General features: G+C 38.3%; 1 protein-coding gene across 5 annotated transcripts in view; it reads right to left on the bottom strand.

Moving 5' to 3' along the window:
- Positions 1 to 18,969, bottom strand: part of FANCC (FA complementation group C) — a 309,507-nt gene that overhangs the window by 281,817 nt on the left and 8,721 nt on the right. The window contains exon 2 of one of the 5 annotated variants that reach the window (XM_061163684.1): positions 5,655 to 5,713. The exons of the other annotated variants lie outside the window; for them this stretch is intronic. The gene's annotated coding sequence lies outside the window, so the exon portion shown is untranslated. The remainder of the gene's footprint in view (positions 1 to 5,654; positions 5,714 to 18,969) is intronic. 5 annotated transcript variants of the gene reach the window in all.

Genomic DNA, 18,969 nt, shown 5'->3' with positions numbered 1-18,969 from the left:
CTAAGTTAATAATAGTTACATAATCACAATAGTAAAAAGATGTTTTCACAATCAATAGCCAGATAAAATAAACAATAATTACAATTGCAAGCTAAAATGGAAACATGATTAACCTGACAATATAAAATACATACATACAATTTGGAGGGGTTAAGTAGAGTGGTATGGTAAGCAGAAGTGCATATATGCACTTGTTTTCATCTACCCAGCCAGTCTATATCTTTTGGTTGGTGCATTTAATCCACTTACATTTAAGGTAATTAGCAATATAATTACCATTTTCTTAATTGTTTTGGCTTTATTTTGTGTAGGTCTTTTCCTTCTCTTGTGTTTCCTGCTTAGAGAAGTTCCTTTAGCATTGTAAAGCTAGTTTGATGGTGCTGAATTCTCTTAACTTTTGGTTGTCTGGAAAGCTTTTGATTTCTCTGTCATATATGAATCACAGTCTTGCTGGGTAGAGTATTCTTGGTTGTAGGTTCTTCCCTTTCATCACTTTACATAAATCATACCATTCCCTTCTGGCCTGTAGAGTTTCTGCTGTGAAATCATTTGATAACCTTATGGGAGTTCCCTTGTATGTTATTTATTGTTTTTCCTTTGTCGTTTTTAATGCTTTATCTTTGTCTTTAATTTTAGTCAGTTTGATTACTATGTGTCTCAGTGTGTTCCTCCTTGCATTTATCCTGCTTGGAATGCTCTGCACTTCCTGGACTTGGTTGACTGTTTCCTTTCCCATGTTAGGGAAATTTTCGGCTATTATTTCCTCAAATATTTTCTAAAGTCCTTTCTCTCTGTATTCTTCTTCTGGGACCCCTATAATGTGAATATTGGTGCATTTAATGTTGTCCCAGAGGTCTCTTACACTGTGTTCATTTTTTTTCATTCTTGTTTCTATATTCTGTTCTGTTGCAGTGACTTCCACCATTCTGTCCTCCAGGTCATTTATCTGTTCTACCTCAGTTCTTCTACTATTGATTCCTTCCAGTATACTGTTCATCTCTATTTATTCTTTAGTTCTTCTAGGTCTTTGGCAAACATTTCTTGCATTTTCTCCATTCTGTTTCTGAGATCCTGGATCATCATTATCATTATACTGAATTCTTTTTTCTGGAAGGTTGCCTAGATCCACTTCATTTAGTTGTCTTTGGGGTTTTATCTTCTCCCTTCATCTGGGACATAACTCTCCGCTTTCTTATCATGATCAACTTTCTGTAATGTGGTTTTCATTCTAGCCACTGTGAAATTGTGGTTCTTCCTGCTTCTTCTGTCTGCCTTCTAGTACATGAGGCAAAGAGCCTTGTGTAAGCTTCCTGATGGGAGGGCTTGGGTGGGAAAAACTGGGTCTTGCTCTGTGGGCAGGGCTTTGCTCAGTAAGGCACTGATCCAATTATCTGCTGATGAATGGGATTGTGCTCCCTGTTCGCTTTTCATCCTGAGGTGATGCAGCCCTGGGGTCTATAGGGTCATGGTAGGGTTAATGGTGACCTCCAATGGTCCCTAAGCCAAGGGACAGCTTCCAGGACTGCTGCTGACAGTGCTCCCATCCCTGCAGTGAGCCCCTGCCAACCCACGCCTCCACAGGAGGCCCTCGAACACCAGCAGGTAGGTCTGGTTCAGTCTCCCGTATGGTCACTGCTCCTTTCCCTTGGATCTTGGTGCATATCAATTTTGTTTGTGCCCTCCAAGAGCTGAGTCTCTATTTCCCCCAGTCCTGTAGAAGTCATGTAATCAAATCATGCTGGCCTTCAAGGTCTTCCCAATCCCTTTGCTGGATCCCCAGGCTGGGAAGCCTGACATGGGGCTCAGATCCCTCATAACAGTGGGAGAACTTCTTGGGTATTATTGTTCTCTAGTTTGTGGGTGGCCCACCTTGAGGGTACTGGATTTGATTTTATAGTGATTGCATCCCTCCTACTGTCTTATTGGAGCTTCCTCTTTGCCTTTGGATATATATCTCTTTTTGTTGGGTTCCAGCATCCCCCACTGTTCAACCATTGTTCAACAGCTAATTGTGATTTTGTTGCTCTGGCAGGAGATAGGCACATGTCCTACTCCACCATCTTGAACTGGAAACTACAATTTCTTAAGAAGCTAAACTTTTACCTATCCTACAATTTAGCCCTTCCACATCTAGATTTTTACCCAAGAGAAATAAAAGCTATGTTCATCCAAACACCTGAACATAAATATTCATAACAGTTTTATTTGCATAGACAAAAATTGAAAACTACCTAAACGTCCATGAAAAGGAGACAAAAAACTGCTATATCCAAACAATGAAATACCACTCACCAATAAAAATGAACTAGTAATACAAGCTACATAACACAGTTACCAAATCAATTATACTAAATGAAAAAGACCCCTCAAAAAAGAGTATGTATTACCTGAATCAATTTGTATAAAATTTTACAAAATGTAAATTAGTTTATAGTGACAGAAAGCAGATTAGTGATTGCCTGGGAATGGGAGGAGAGGGTGCAGTGGAATAGATAGAGGAAAAAGTTGACAAAGGAGCACTAGGAAAGTAGAGGGTATGATATACATGCTCATTATCTTAACTGTGCTGATGGTTTCAAGGATGTATTCACATTTAAAGAGTACATTTTGACATATGTATGGAGAAAAGGAATTTATACCCAATTGAATGCAGAGTTCCAAAGAACAGCAAGGAGAGATAAGTAAGCCATCCTCGGTGATCAATGCAAAGAAATAGAGGAAAACAATAGAATGGGAAAGACTAGAGATCTCTTCAAGAAAATTAGAGATACCAAGGGAACATTTCATGCAAAGCTGGGCACAGTAAAGGACAGGAATGGTATGGACCTAACAGAAGATATTAAGAAGTGTCAAAAATACACAGAACTATTCAAAAAAGATCTTAACCACCCAGATAAGCAGGATGGTATGATCACTCACCTAGAGTCAGACATCCCAGAATGTGAAGTCAAGTGGGCCTTAGGAAGGATCATTATGAGCAAAGCTAGTGGAGGTGATGAAATTCCAGCTGAGCTATTTCAAACCCTAAAAGATGATGTTGTGAAAGTGCTGCACTCAATATGCCAGCAAATTTGGAAAGCTCAGCAGTGGCCATAGTACTGGAAAAGGTCAGTTTTAATTCCAATCCCAAAGAAAGACAATGCCAAAAAATGTGCAAACTACCGCACAATTGTACTCATCTCACATGCTAGCAAAGGAATGCTCAAAATTCTCCAAGGCAGGCTTCAACAGTACGTGAACCATGAACTTCCAGATGTTCAAGCTAGATTTAGAAAAGGCAGAGGAACCAGAGATCAAATTGCCAACATTCACTGGATCATTGAAAAAGCAAGAGAGTTCCAAAGAAACGTCTACTTCTGCTTTATTGACTATGCCAAAGCCTTTGACTATGGATCACAACAAACTGTGGAAAATTCTCCAAGAGATGGGAATACCAGATCACCTGACCTGCCTCCTGAGATCTGTATGCAGGTCAAGAAGCAACAGTTAGAACTGGACATGGAACAACAGACGGGTTCCAAATTGGGAAAGGAGTATGTCAAGGCTGTATATAATCACCTTGCTTATTTAACTTGTATGCAGAGTATATCATGAGCACAAGCTGGAATTAAAATTGCCAGGAGAAATATCAATAACTTCAGATATGCAGATGACACCACCCTTATGGCAGAAAGCGAAGAAGAACTAAAGAGTCTCTTGATAAAAGTGAAAGAGGAGAGTGAAAAAGTTGGCTTAAAACTCAACATTCAGAAAACTAAAATCATGGCATCCGGTCCCATCACTTCATGGCAAATAGATGGGGAAACAGTGGAAACAGTGACAAACTTTATTTTGGGGGGCTCCAAAATCACTGCAGATGGTGACTGCAGCCATGAAATTAAAAGCTACTTGCTCTATGGAAGAAAAGTTATAACCAACCTAGACAGCATATTAAAAAGCAGAGACATTATTTTGTCACCAAAGGTCTGTCTAGTCAAAGCTATGGTTTTTCCAGTAGTCATGTATAGATGTGAGAGTTGGACTCTAAAGAAAGCTGAGCACTGAAGAATTGATGCTTTTGAACTGTGGCATTGGAGAAGACTCTTGAGAGTCCCTTTGACAGCAGGGAAATCCAAACAGTCCATCCTAAAGGAAACCAGTGCTGAATATTCATTGGAAGCACTGAATATTCAGTGAATATTCACTGCTGAATATTCATTGGATGCTGAAGCTAAAACTCCAATACTTTGGCCACCTGATGCGAAGAAGTGACTCATTGGAAAAGACCCTGATGCCGGCAAAGATTGAAGGTGGGAGGAGAAGACAGAGGATGAAATCATTGGATGGCATTGCTGACTCAATGGACATGAGTTTGAGTAAACTCCGGGAGTTGATGATGGACAGGGAGGCCTGGCGTGCTGCAGTCCATGAGGTCACAGAGTTGGACGTGACTAAGCGACTGATCTGAACTGAACTGACCTGACCTATTATAGCTCACTGTCTATCAGTAAAACCTCAAAATAAAATGTTTTAAAAATAATGTATAGTCAGATACTCATAGCCACTGTGGCCACAAAACAAGACAACCAGAGATTATTCTAATCAAGTATAAGAATATTTTCAAACACTTGTCTTATTTTAACCATTCTGTCTCAAGAAGAGATAATTCTTTAATAACTCAAATAATTTCAAAATTAAATTAGACAAATTATTTTAAAACAAAAAGAACTTAGTGCAGTATTAGCCATATATTAAATATATACTGTACACACTTGCAGAACTAAATGGAGATACAGAATCTTTCATATAATGAAATAAATTTCAAGTTTTTAGTAGAGCTCCATACTATACTAAATGTTGATGTTCCTAAATGTGATGTTAGGAACATCATTAACAAAATTCAAGATGTTTCTCATTGTACTTACCTTAATTTATACCACTCAACTTAAAAAGAAAATCATTCTTATTACCGTACTTCATATAAAAACATTTTTATGTGTGTTACTTCTAAAACTGGATGCAGTCTCAAAAAAATACCAATTCATCCAAATACTTCTCAGCAAAAAAAATGTGCACTAGCTTTGCCAATATTTTTAGCATAATGACTAAGTCTAATGGTTCTGATCAGAATCAGAAGCAGGATATTTTTCTCTGCCAAATACCACTTGGTATATAAAGTATCACACTATTATGACACTAATACAAGTTTACTCACTCTCAAGGCCTAAGATTACAGACACATAGATAACAGCTTCAAATAAATGCAGAAATGAGTCTCACTAGAACGTACAAACATCTAAACATACATTCTATATAGCCTTCTGTTATAAACATTGATTTGCAAGGTTAGGATAAAGAATCATCATAATCCATGTTTCACAAGGTTATGTTTGAGTACCCCAAATTCAGCAATGTAAGGTTAAGCATAAATGATTTCTTCAAACAAGTGTAAGTTGTGCAGATCATTTTGAATGTATAACCTGCATATACTGTGTATATCACATGTACAAGGAATTATAAACTATATCACTTAGGAGGCTTTTAGTTGCTAGCAAGAGAAACCTAACTTTATGAATCAAAATAAGATAAATTACGTTAAGGTAAGTTTTTGTTCATGCTGTACATTCAGTGTGTATATGGGAGGTGAAGGGAACGAGAGTGGTCTGCTTACTCACTTGTGGATCCAAGACGATAGAAGCTCTGACATTTTTGCACCTTGCATCCATGATCACTCCTTCAGGAAGAGAGACAGCCAGAAGGTCATTCATCTACAGCTAAATGTTTCTACCTGGAAGTAACCTGCTTAAAACCTATCGATTAAGAGAATCACATGGCTGGGCTTAGCTGCAAGTGAGGCTAAGAATTCATATTGTTGAAATGCCCATTCTACCTAAAGCAATATACAGATTCAGTGTAATCCCAATCAAAATTCCAATGGCATATTCACAGAACTAAGACAAATAATTCTAAAATTTGTTGTTGTTATCCAGTCATTAAGTTGTGACTGACTCTCTGCAACCCCATGAAGCACATCAGGCTTTCCTGTCCTTTGCTATCTCCCGGAGTTTCCTCAAACTCATGTCCACCACTAAAGATCCTCACTAGCCAAAACAATCTTGAGGAAGAAAAACAAAGCTGGAGGTATCAAAAGCCCTGGTTTACAACTAAACTACAAAGCTAATAAAATCAAAACAGTATGGTACTGGTACAAAACAAACACAAAGATCAATGGAACTGAGAGTCTAGAAACAAACCCACATATACCTGAAAAATTAATTTCTGACAAAGGAGCAAGCAACATACAATGGATAAAGGATAGTCTCTTTAACAAACAGGAAAATTGGAGAGTCACATGCAAAAGAATGGAACTAGACCACCATCTTACACCATATACAAAATTAATACAGATTAAAGATTTGAATGAGAGGGAGTGGCGAAGATGAAAGAGTAAGAAGATCCCAAGCTCACCTCCTCCCATGGGCAACTACTGATGAGAAAAACCTTCTGATGAGAAGATTAGCAGAAAAGACCTTCTAAAACTAAAGATATAAAGAAGGAACCACAAAGGGAAGGAGAAGTGGAGATGCATGATAGTCAAGACCCACACCAGGTAGTCAACTCACAAATGTGAGAATAATTACAGTTGCACAAAGGTTCTCTCCAAGGAGCAAGGAGTCCAAGACACTCATCAGACTCCCCAGCTCAGGGGTCCTGCACTGAGAAGATGAGCCTCCAGAACATTTGGCTTTAAAAGTCAGACTGGATTACTTTCAGGAGAGCCAGAGGGCTGTGTAAAATAGAGACTCTACTCCTAAAGAGCACACACAAAATCTCACACACTCTAGGACCTAGAGAAAAAGCAATCATTTGAAAGGAGCCTGGGTCAGACTCAGCTGCTGATCTTGGAGAGTTTCCCAGAGAGGCGGGAGGCAACTGGAACTCACCCTGGAAGAACAGACACTGGTGGTAGCCATTTTTGGAAGCTCATTCTACCTGGTGGACACTGGTGCTGATAAGCACCATTTTGGAATCACTCCTCTAGCTTATAAGTGCTGAGACTCAGGCATGTCCACCAACCTGTAGGCAGCAGTACTGAGATACCTCTGGTCAAACAACTAGCAGGGCTGAGACACAACCCCCAACAGCAGACCTGCTGCCTTAAGACCATCTAAGCCCACAGAACCCTGGGATTGGCCCTGATCATCAGAGGGCACAGGATCCAGCCCAACACACCAATGCACTGGCACTAGCCCTGGGACCCCCAGGGCTCTGCAGCCAGAGACCTCGGAATGGGGCTCCACCCCCAGGGGTCCCACTAGTGCTGGGACCAGCCAGGACCAATGGAGAGACAGCAATCCTGGGATCCCTGGGAGCACTGCTCCACCTAAGCAGGCTGACACTAGCTCTTGGATACCAGGGGTTCTACAGTCAAATACTTTACAACCCAGCCCCAGCTACCAGTACACCAACATCAGGACTGGGATTCCTCTGGCCATGCAGCCAGCCATACTAGGACCCAGTGCCATCCACCAGTGGCTGGCAGCCCGCACACAAGGTCAGACCTGACAATCAACTGGACCAGGGCCAGCTACTCCTACCAGCATGCCCACAGTAATCAGCAAGCCACAACAGAAGAACCCACACAGCCTATACAGAGGGCATCCCTAGAGTACACAGTTCTGGTGACAAGAAGGGAATGCACTGCTGGGACACACAGGATATTTCCAACAAAAGGTCCTTCTCCAAAGTCTGTAAATAGAACCAACCTACCAGATACATAGAAATAAAAACAGCAAATTAGGCAAAATGAGGCAACAAAGGAATATGTTCAAAACAAAAGAACAAAATGAGACCCCAGAAGAAAAATTAAGTTAAGGCATTCTACTCAACAGAAGTAAAGGCAATCTACTCACTCAATAGAAAGTTCAAGGTAATGATTATAAAGATGTTCAAACCACTCAGGAGAAAATTGGATGAAAAGATCGAGAAATCAGAAGTTTTTAACAGAGTTGGAAAATATAAAGAAGAACTAGGCAGAGATGAAGAATACATGAAAAATACATTAGAAGGAATCAAAAATAAATTAGAAAAGATACAAAGATATGGACCAGCAAGCTGAAAAAGAGAGTAGTGAAAATCAATGAAGCAGAATAGAAAAAAGAATAAAGAGACCTCTGGGAAAACATCAAACATACTAACATTCACATTATAGGAATCACAGGAGGAGAGCAAGAAAGGACAGAGAACATATTTCAAGACACAATAGCTGAAAACTTAGGAAAGGAAACAGATATCCAGCCAGGTTCAGGAGGTACCGAGTACAAACAGGGTCAACCCAACAATGCATTATAATTAAAATGACAAAAAGTAAAGATAAAGAGAGACTAATAAAGTCAGAAAGGAAAAAGCAACAAGTTAAGAACAAGTGAACTCCAATAAGGCTATCAGCTAACTTCAACAGAAACTCTACATGCCAGCAGGGAGAGGCACAATATATTTAAAGTGATGAAAGTGAAAAACCTACAACCAAGAATAATACTCTACTGACAAGGCTTTCATTCAGATTTAAAGGAGAGATCAAAAGTTTTACAGTCAAGCAGCTGAGTTCAGCACCACCACACCAGCTTTACAACAAATACTAAAGGGACTTCTCTATGCAAAAAAGGCCACAACTAGAAACATGAAAATCACAAAAGCAAAAGTCTCATTGATAAGGTCAAATACACAGTAAAGGTAGTAAATCAGCCATGTATAAAGATAATAGGAAGGTTAAAGACAAAAACAATAAAATATCTATATCCACAATAAGTAATTAAGAGATACAAAACACAAAAATATGTAAAATATGTTAAAAACAGTAAAAATGAAGGATTGTTAAAATGTGTTAGAACTTAAGAGATCAGCAATTTAAAATAATCACAGATAGATTAGATGGATGATGATGTACAGTGTGGGGAATAGAGTTAGTAACTGTGTAATATCTTTGTAATATTACAAAGATCTTTGTAATATCTTTGTATGATAACATAATAACTAGACTTATTATGGTAATCATTTTGAAAAGTACAGAAATACCAAAACTTTATTTTGTGTAACAGGAACTAACAGGGTGTTGTAAGTCAGTTATTCTTCAAAAACAAAGAAACTCACAGAAAAAGAGATTAGGTTTGTGGTTACCAGAGGCAGGAGGTGGGGGGAAAAAGGGAACTGGATAAAAGCAATCAAAAGGTACAACTTCCAGTTATAGGATAAATAAGTACTAGAAAACACAGGGAATATATCCAATAGTTTATAAACAGAGTATAACTTTTAAAATTTGCAAATCACTATGTTGTACACCTGAAACTTATAGAATATTGTACATCAACTATACTTCAAAAAAAGTTAGAAAAAAGGTAAATGAGTCTTAGGAATGTAATGTACAACATGATAATATAATTAACACTGTTCTATGGTATGCAAGAAAGGTGTTATGAGAGTAAGTCCTATGATTTCTCATCACAAGGAACAAATTATTTTCTATATTTTAATATTTTGTATCCATATGAGATGATGGATGTTCACTAAACTTATTATGATAATCATTTCATGATGCATATAAGTCAAATCATTATGCTATACACTTAAAAACTTACAGAGTACAAGATGTCAATTTTATCTCAATAAACTGGGAAGGGAAAAAATTTAACACTTGAAATCATAAAGTTCCTAGAGAAAAATGTAGGCAGTAACTTCACTGACACTGGTGACTTTTTTTTTTTTTTTTTGTGGAGTGGACTCCTAAAACAAGGGAACCAAAAGCAAAAATAAGCAATGGGGCTATATCAAACTAAAATTTTTCCCACCCTGAAGCTTCCCCATCATCAAAACAAAAAGGTAACCTACTGATTGGAAGAAGATATCTGCAAATCCTATAATAAGGAGTTAATATACAATAAGGAGTTAATATACAAAATATAAAAACTCAAATTCAACCTCAAAAAAACCCAAACAACCCAACTGAAAAATAGGCAGAGGACCTGCATATTTTTCCAAAGAAGACATACCAATGGCTAAGCGTCCATGAACTGCTCGATATAACTAGTCATCAGGGCAAATCACATCCCAATTACAGCCAAATCATAGCAAATCACGACCATGATGATGTATCATCTCACACGTTAGAATGGCTATTATTTAAAAAAAAGAAATAACAAGTGTTGATGAGAATGTAGAGAAAAGAAAACTCTTGTGTACTGTTAGTGGGAATGTAAATTGGTACAACCATTATGACAAACACTATGGAGATTCCTCAAAAAATCACAAGTAGAACTACCATGTGATCCAGCAGTTCCACAGGGGGCTGTTTAAAATGTCCCCTAAGCCTAGCACTCAAGTGCTAACTAGTATTACTAAACACAGGAAAGCTTTGATACAACTTATGGAGAAAACATATGCCTTAGGGTTACAATGATAATAAGCTCTGTGGAAGGCAACTAGGTAACTGTTCAAGATTTAGGTTTTTGTACTATAGGGAATTTTATAAATCAAAAGATGAATAATTTTATAAAAGAAAGAAAATAAAAAAGAAACTGGCAAATCTGGAGAGAGGGCAGACCTCATGATTGATCCACCTCCATCCTATTCCCTAATGACAGCAAAATAGTTCAAGTCATTACAGGTGTCCCACTCTACAACATACCCCCTAAAAAGAGAGTATACATTTCTGCTCTAATAGCCCAAGTAAAAGACCTCAGATGTTTTTCAGACCACATTTGCTTAAACTTATGCCCATCCCTAACCAATGACTGTGATCATGCAAATTTTACTAATTTAAGGCAGATTGTTTAAGACAACCAGAGGCTACCAGAGAAGCTAGTAGTGAGACTGGTATTCCCCGGAGCCTATATAACAGTGACTTCTGAAAGAAACTCCAGGCACTGTTAGGAAGGAGAGAAGCAAGACAAGATCCTGGGTAGGCACCCAACAAGGTCAGCAATCGTGAAGCAGCAGGCGAAGAGTTGTGGAAATACAGCACACACACGTGAGACAATAGTACGAACAACAGTGCATAAGGACCAGAAATGATCATCAAGCAATCAGGGATTGGTGAGGAATCTATGGGTACAGCGCGTAAATGTACAAACAGAATCAGAGAAATGGGATCAGGGTTAAGTACAAGGAGGACGTATAATGTGACTACTCTGAATAAAAAACAACAACAAAGGAACCAGTTCCACGAGGGTGTTGGAAGTCATCAAGCTAAAGAGCCCCTCCAAATTCCCATGAAAGAAGTCAATCTGTTCAGCAATTCTGCACCTTCAAAGCTGACTAGGTAAAGGGTCACAGAGCCAAACTCAAATGTTTAAATAATGCCTGCCCTGAATAGTTGCATGTGTATGTAAAAAAACAGCAGTCTCTAACTGTCTTATGGGTAGTTAGCAGAATATCTGACTCCAGATCTCAGATGATACAAAAACAGATTAAACATTAAAAATGTTACATATAACATATATTCTGTATTACAAAATCAGCATTGGGCTTCTAAAGGAAAATGAAAAAACTACAGTCCTAAAAATCTGAAAAATGAAAACCATGGGATAAAAGATAATAAGTATAGCCAGACAGATGTAAAGTCATGCCATCCAGGGTCCTACCCACTGGATGCCATAACACTAACCACAGCACCAATTCCTTCCCTCTTCCCCTTCACTCTTATTCCCTAACCCCACTTCCCTTGATACGTATACTCTATTTTTCAAAGGCCTGGAAGAAGCAAAGAACTATAAAGCCCAATTCATCTCTATGCAAAAGCATGACATAATCTCATCAAAACCTACCTTTTGTGATTTGGAAGTGATAATAATTCTAAAGTTTTACTTTCACAGTTCAAGACAATGAATAAGCTAATCACTCTCACCATTTACTATCTCTTATGAAGTTAGAAGCAAAGATAATAGATCAACCTGGGTCCAATCAGAAGGAAAAAAACCACACAGCAATTTGAATAAGGGAAATCAAATATAAAGAATTATTCACTATAACTGAGTTAACCAGGAGACTGGCTAGTCAAAAGTAAAAAGAAATCTAAAGAATATAGGAATAGCAGATATAAAGAGCACCCACTACTTTCTAGTGCTGGAATCCAGCACCCAAGAACAACACCCCCTTTGACCCTACCCACCAGGCACCCAGTAAGACCTAGATCTTATTGGAGAGGACACAGCCATGGCTCACCAAACAACAGTGAAGTCTCTAGGGGTGCTGCGCCAGCAGAACTTGATGGAAATCCACCTTTTGTAACTTGCCAGATACCTATCCTACATGGTGCCTGGAAAACCTGGTTGCAAGGAAGTGTCTCAATAGAGGCACTCTATTAAAAAAAAAATCACCCAAGGGGAATGATGGGGCAAGCTGCAGGCAACTAAGTGCTACTGGCCCCACTGCACACGGGACTGGGCACCAGCGGAGCAGCACATGCCCAGGAGCCTGCTAGAGGAACTGCAGGTCCCAGGAGCCAGGCAGCGGGGGCTGAGCTCTAAGCAATCATTCAAGCTACAGGAGCTGGACACTGAGGAAGTCAGTGGGCTGTAGGAGCGAGAGGCACTTGTCCTGACAGTACATAAAATATCACACTGGTCTACTACTTGAACACAACCATGCTGACTGCATCTGATGAACGGGAAATGACAAAGTACTTTAGATGCCTTATTAACACACATGCCAATACACCCCAGAGAAACTCATGGGTCCCACACCTCAGTGAAGTAAATGGGGTTTAATAGCTTGAAGCAGAAGTTAGCAAACTTCTTCTATAAAGGTCCACATAGTAAATATTTTAGGCTTTAGGGATTCTGCCATATATTCTTTTTTTTCCAAACACTTAAAAATATTTTTAAAAATTCTTAGCTTACAAGTCACACAAAAACAGGTAATAGGCCAAATCAGACCCACAGGCTATAGTTTGCTGATTCTTGATCTGGAGCATGCAAGATATATAGTCTGCAAGGTGAAATATAAGCTGCTCTAAAATGCACCACCTATCATGAAAAGAGGCACAGTTGTGCAGTAATTTCTTTGAATTTTGAATGCAACACATATCACATTTGCATGCACTATTTTGACCATCTATAGAATCATGGGTAAAGCTGCCTGCTTTGAGTAGAATCAGAGCAAGAGAAGGCTCTCAAGCTCAGATCCTTCAGGGATAAGGTTTGCTCATTTACCAGGCAAAGAAACTTTAACCATCTAAGGTTCTGGCTGAGGGCCAAGGAAATATGGAAAAGTTGTACCAAGAAGTCATGGATATCAATTATGGCCTTGTGGTCAACTAGAGGAACAAGGATTCTAACAGTTTTACATATTTTCTATTTGCTCATTATATGTGTGTGTATATATATGTATTAATATACATTATTTTATATATATGTATACACACACACATACACACACGTATGTTAGCAAATTTCCTTCTCTTTCCTTACCATTTTCATTTTATGGACAAGTTGTTAGAAGATGGCTTCACAATTTTGTCTTTAAACAACAGAGCATTCAGTGGGACTCTGGCTGATTTTAGAAAGTGTTTAGAGATTCGTTTTAATTTTGGCATTAATCACAGACCACCAGCCCACCCCGCTGGGGGTTACTGCCTCCTGTGCAGAAGAGGAGCGCGGAAGGACTCTTCGTTCTTAGAGAGTGGAGTGAAGACTGCAAGCAAACTGGCCCTGTCCATGGTGCCCAAGGGCAACAGCGTGCTACACCTGCCGCTGCGGGCGAGCCCAGGCTGCCGCGCTCGGTGGAGGAGGAGGAGCGCCACAGTGGCCTCGACCAGCCGGCGATTTTGCTGTTTCGAATGACGCCACAGGTTTACACATCCTGGTTTATATACAAGTAGCAAAGGAACTGTTGAGTCAGAGTCAGCTCAGCTTGTAAAGAACCCGCCTGCAATGCAGGAGACCAGGTTGGATTCCTGGGTCAGGAAGGTCCCCTGGAGAAGGGATGGGCTACCTACTCCAGTATTCTTGGGCTTCCCTGGTGGCTCAGATGGTAAAGAATCTGCCTGCAATGCGGAAGACCTGGGTTCGATCCCTAGGTTGGGAAGATCCCCCAGAGGAAGACACGGCAACCCACTCCAGTATTCTTGCCTGGAGAATCCCCATGGACAGTGGAGCCTGGTGGGCTACAGTCCTGGGGTCACAGAGAGTCGGACACGACTGAGCGACTAAGCCATGGCTGATTTTTGAAATGTGATATAGTAAGCAATTAATACAATGACTCTTGGAATTGTGCATTTGCTCATTTGGAGAAAGAAAAAAAATCCTTCACTTGTAAGAATAGCTTTATCTTGTCAGGCAGAAATACAGTTGATAGTTGTTATACAATCAAACAACAGGCCTTAATAAATTTTAAAAGCACATGTTCTGTTCACAATGGACTTAAATTTGGAAATCAGTAATAAACACACATGAAATCTTAAAATATCTGGAAATTAAACCCACACTTCTAAATAACCAATGGGTCAAAAAAGAGATCACATAGTAAACTGAAAATATCTTGAACTGATGACAAAAACATAAACATATCAAAATTTGGGGGATGCAGCCTAAGCAGTGCTTAAAGAGAAATTTGTAACTGAACAGTTGTATTAGAAAAGAATAAAGGTCTCAAATCAATAACTTAAGCTTCTACCTTAAAAAACTAGAAAAAGAACAACAAACTAAACCTAACGCAAGCAGAAGGAAAGCTATAACAAAGATTACAGTGGAAATCAATGAAAACAGAAAAACAACAGGTAAAATCGATGAAACAAAAAGTTGGTTCTTGAAAATATCAAAACCAATCAACTTTTAGCTACACTGAGCAAGAAGAGAAAAAGATAGTAACTACCCCAATCAGAAATTAAACAGGAGGCATCATCATTGACTCTATAGGATCACTTTTATGCCAACAAATAACACAACTTAGATAATAGGGGGGAAAAAAATCCTAGAGAGAAGCAATTTACCAAAACTTACTCAAGAAGAAAGAGAAAATCAAAATTGACCTGTAACATGTAAAGACATTGAAGCTGTCATTTAAATTTTTCTGATAAAAATTCATGAACAGATAACTTCATGGATGAATTCCACCAAATGTTTAAAGAAGAAATAATACTAATCCTTTACAAACTCTTTCAGAAAATGTAAAGAGGAGAGAACACTTCCCAACTCATATTAAAATGCTAGAATTACCATAAGATGAGTCAAAGACAGCACAAGAAAATTACCTGCCAATATTCCTCAAAAACACAAACACAAAATCCTAAACAAAATATTACTAAACCAAATCCAGTAACACATAAAAAGGATTATATACCACGACCAAGTGGGATTTATCCTAGGAATGCAAAGCCAGTATAGCATTAAAAAAATCAATTAATGTAATGAGTTATATTAATAGAATAAAGTAACTAATCACATGGTTATCTCAATAGATGCAGAAAAGCATCTAACAAAATCCAACATTTATTCATGATAGGAATGCTCAACAATCTAGGAACAGAAGGAAAGTTCCCCAACTTTCTGAAAGGGCATTTCTGAAAAGATCACAGTGCTATCGTCACTCCTATTGGTCAAAGAGTAATAGGGAAGAACAAATCTGAATCCACATTAGACCTATTTCTTTTGCTTTAGTTAACAATGATTGCGGATAGCCTGAAATATATAGGATAGCCTATTTCCAAGGCTATACAGATAAAGCCTATACAGATAAAAACTTGCAGAAGCGGGAATAACCTTTGTTGGAAGTTTACAACAACATCATGACCACGTGGTCAGCTGCAGGAGCAAAGAATGCCTGCACCAGCAGTCTGCAACGACCACCCAAGGGAGAGTCAGCTCCTGGGTGGGTTGAGAAGTCCGGGGGTCCCCAAGGAGAGGGGGGCCTGGAATTCTCAAGGAGGAGGAAAGGACAAACTTCTTTCCCCTCTACATTCCTTGGGATTATGCAACAATAATGTATCCTGCTTGAGGACAGCCTCTGAAAAAAAACCTTCTGGCTAACCCTGTTATCTTAAAGTGTAAATTATGGGAATAGGTCTAATAAGGTCTTTACAACCACCAGTGAATCTTTTGATTCACTGTAATAACTAATTAAAAGTATATAACTCCTTTGCTAACACTAGCAAGGGGCACTCTTTCTGCCCCCTTCTGATGTCTATGTCAGAAGCTTTCTCTATCTCTTTTTATACTTTAATAAAACTTTACTACACAAAAGCTCTGAGTGATCAAGCCTCGTCTCTAGCCCCGGATTGAATTCTTCTCTGGAGGCTAAGAATCCCAGCATCTTTCATGGTTCAGCAACATTTCACAAGGGCACCATTTCCTCACTTTGCCCTTAAAAATGCTTTGCTGTAACCCTTCAGGGAGTTTGGGACTTGGGGGGGTTGGGGGGGGAAATAAGCCACCTGTCTCTTTGCATGGTCCTGCAATAAACCTTCCTCTGCTCCAAACACCAACCTTTCAATTTTGTTTGGCCTCACAGTGCATAGGGCACACAAGATTAAATGCTTTCCCCCTAAGATCAGGAACAAGTCAATAAGATCCACACTCCTTACTTCTGTTCACAACATATTGGAGGTTCTAGACAAGACAAAAAAAAAAAAAAAAATTAAAGGCATCAAGATACAAAGATGTATCTAGTCAATCCTAAAAGAAATCAGTCCTGAATATTAACTGAAAGAACTGATGCTGAAGCTCCAATACTTTGGCCACCTGATGCGAAGAACTGATTCATTGGAAAAGACCCTGACACTGGGAAAGATTGAAGGCAGGAGGAGAAGGGGACGACAGAGGATGAGATGGCTGGATGGCATCACTGACTCAATGGACATGAGTTTGACAAGCTCCAGGAGTTGGTGATGGACAAGAAGCCTGGCATGCTGAAGTCCATGGGGTCACAAAGAGTCGGACATGACTGAGCGACTGAACTGAACTGAGATACAGTAAGTAAAACTGTCTATATTCACAAATGACATGATATTGTATGTAGAAAATTCTAAGGAATTAACAAAAAAAAAAACAAAAACCCTGCTTAATGGTAAAGTAAGTTTGCAGGACACAAGATAAATAAATAAAAATCAATTATATTTTTACATATTGGCAATGAACAATCCAAAAACAAAATCTGAAAAATTCTACTCACAAAAGCACAAAAAAGTTAAACACTCCAAAATAAAGTTAACAAAAGAAGGGCAAGACTTGTGCACTGAAAATTACAAAACATTGCTAAGAGAAATGAAATGTCATACAAAACAGAAAGACAGTCCATGTTCATGTTAAGATGGCAACAGCAATTCTCCCCCAAACAAATCTACAGATTATATGCAATTTCTATCAAAATCCATCACAGTAGGCTTTTTTGGAAAAAATGACAAACTGATAGAAAAATGTACATGGAAATCTAAGGAAACCAGAATAGCCAAAACAATTTTGAAAAAGAAAAAAATATCAGAAGACTTACAACTACCCAATTTCAAAATTAACTACAAAGATACCATATAATCAAGACATTGTGGTGCTGGTATGAGAAGAGACATAATAATGACTCAAACAGAAATGAGAGTCTAGAAATAATTTATGGTCACTTGATTTTTGACAAAGATGCAAAGGTAATTAAATGGAAAAAAGATCTTTTTAATTTTCCTCAACAAATAATGCTAAAACAACTGGATATCCATATACACAAAAAAGATAAATTTGGACCCATACTGCATACCATACACGAAAGTTAACAGAAATTGAACATAAACCTAAAGCATTATTTAAAAAAAAAAAAAACCAAAAACTGATAAACTGGACTTCCTCAAAATAAAAACTTGGATTTCAAAAGATAGCATGGAGAAAATGAAAAGACAAGCAACAGACTGGGTACTAAATTATTCACTGAAATAATTTATAAAACATATATTGGACTTGTTCTCAGAATACACCAAGAATGTGTACAGCGCAATGAGAAGGCAAACCAATCCTAAAAATGGACAAAAGATTTCAGTAGCTATTTCAAAGACAACATAGGAACAGTATATAAGTACATGAAAATATGTTCAACATCATTAGCCAATAGGGAAATGCAAATTAAAACTAATATGAGATACTACTTCACACTAAGATGGCTATGAAAAAAGACGTGATAACAAGTGAAGATATGGAAAAACTGAAACTCTCACACAACGCTTGTGGGAACATGATATGGTACAGCCATATTGGAAAACAGTCTAGCTGTTTCTTAAAAAATTAAACCTTGAACCTACTACACAACCCAGTAATTTCCTCATGGGTATTTATCCAAGAAAAATGAGAATGTATGTCCACACACAGACTTGTACATGAATGCTCATAGCAGCATTATTCATAATAGCCAAAAAGTAAAAACAACTGATGTCCATCAACTGATGAATGGATAAAGAAAATGTAGTATAGTCATACAATGGTTATTTACCGATAAACAGGAACAAACTACGGATACATGCTACAACATGGATGAATCTCAAAACCATTATGCTAAATGAAGCCAGAGGCATAAGATGGCACTTATTTCATAAATCCATCTCTCTGAAATGTTCATAAAAGGCTAATTGATAGTGATAGAAAACAATGGTTGCCTGAGGCTAAAAGCCAGCACCAGATCTGAGTACAAAATCTGCAGAGGCAAACTTATTAAGGTGATGTAAAATTTCTAAAACTGAATTGCTGTGATCACTGCACAATCTCAAAAATCTTCTAAATTTACTAAAAATCACTTAATTATTTAGAAAAGAGGGTACAGTTTCCAAAAGGTGATTTTTATACGAACTCTGCTTTCCTGTTATTAGAGATATGTAACAGGAAGATTATGGATGTTCCTATCTTAACAGGGAAATGTTTTCTACACACTCAGCAGAGTTTATTGAAGAGCCTAAGAGAATGAATGGACCAGGTAAGTCTACAAAGTCTCTTCAAAAATCAGTCCAAAAATGTCTCTTTTTTTTAGATG

Source organism: Dama dama, chromosome 16, assembly GCF_033118175.1.
Source record: "Dama dama isolate Ldn47 chromosome 16, ASM3311817v1, whole genome shotgun sequence".
Classification (NCBI taxonomy): domain Eukaryota; kingdom Metazoa; phylum Chordata; class Mammalia; order Artiodactyla; family Cervidae; genus Dama; species Dama dama.
The sequence above is the reverse complement of the archived record's forward strand: the minus strand, read 5'-3'. Positions and strand labels throughout refer to the sequence as shown.